Source organism: Aplysia californica, unplaced genomic scaffold (genome assembly GCF_000002075.1).
Source record: "Aplysia californica isolate F4 #8 unplaced genomic scaffold, AplCal3.0 scaffold00007, whole genome shotgun sequence".
NCBI classification, from domain to species: Eukaryota; Metazoa; Mollusca; class Gastropoda; order Aplysiida; family Aplysiidae; genus Aplysia; species Aplysia californica.
The window spans coordinates 215,025-216,638 of NW_004797277.1; positions in this window are offsets into that span (position 1 = coordinate 215,025).

Sequence of the window (1,614 nt, forward strand, 5' to 3'; positions counted from 1 at the left end):
TACTACTACTACTACTACTACTACTACTACTACAGAGAGAGAGAGAGAGAGAGAGGGAGGGAGAGAGAGATAGATAGATAGATAGAGAGAGAGAAAGAGAGAGAGTGAGAGAGAGAGAGAATAATCAAATATGTAGGGTACACAACACTTTTGTTGTTGAAAGAACTGACGGTTAGATTGTTCATCAGATAGCTTACCATAGACATTATCAATATCAATTATTGCATTTCTTGGAGGTAAAATAAATCGATTCAATTTGTTGGATAAAAAATGTTATCTCGTTGAGATTTTTACCTTGAACCCAATCTAACTAACACCCGATAAAATTAAAATGATCGATCTTTGGAGAGAAATTCATGTTCAATCAAATCAGTAAACATTTCTGAAAAAAATCGTACTAGAATGGCTTCCCCCGTTGAACAGATTCTGTGGCGTATGTTGTGTAGCGGTGATGCTCTTCACTGCACACACAGAAGACTTGAGTTCGATTCCCATGTGAAGAGAATTTGTGAGGCATCTTGCTGAAATCAGGCGCTCGTCAAAGTACTGGTATCCGAGAAATCGTCATTTCCCGGCCATTTTGGCATTTTTCTTTTCGAATTTTTTAATTTTTTGATCAACACCTTTTTATTACCATTTTAAAACACATTGTATGTGGATATTACAGAAATACATTTATTAAAGGCAAAAAAAATGTAAATTTTCAGTATCCAAGGACACTGGCGCTCATATGACCTTATGCAGTTGCGAGCGCCGTAAAACCTTTACTAAAACTAAAACTAATCCAAGGACTCTCAGGCTATGGATGTTATCAAACTTTGGCGACCATTTTCTCGCTTATTTCACCACTGAAACCAGGCGACCTCACTTCCTTCGATCTCAGATATCTCGAGTTTTACTTAAGATAGATGGCTATTTATTTCATTGGAAGCAAGGCAAATAAATCAGCTTTCAGATGATACCAATAACTCTACATGCCCTCAAAAAGACAAGCGCCTGATTCCACCGCACCGTGACACATTTATCTCGAGTATTGCCGTCTTTCTGTTGGGACGTTGTATTCTTCTCAGCCTAGGTTGTTCCTGACAAGGTCGAAGCAGCCAGCCTCTTAAACGATCCAAATGGTGTTGTTTGGGGACTTTTTAAAAATGACTGCAATTGCATTACATTACATTACATTACATTACATGACAGATTCTGCAAAATCGGAAGTTCAAAGGACCAATGTGTACGCTACGCGATAAGGAGTGAGTTTTCCATTGAACCTATCGTAATCTGTCCATCGATTTTCCTTTGCCACAATGGCTGCGGGCAAAATTCCAGGGTGAATTCCGCGCTCTACAAAACTTCCTCATCTCACGACCTAACCAGAGACTAGGGCACATCGGCAGCTGGAATAGCATTACTTTTGCTTCTAAGAACGCGGTGACAGGGAAGAGTAGGGAAGTATGAGGGAGAGGAAAGACATACAGAAAAAAGACTGCATTTCTAGGAGGGATGGCAGGTTGTTTAATGGGTGATTTGGACGGTGTATCTTCTTTGCTTGTCTGTTGCTTGATTTATTTGCTTGTACATGTATTTATTTTCTTTAATTTGTATTTTGTTAATGTTGGG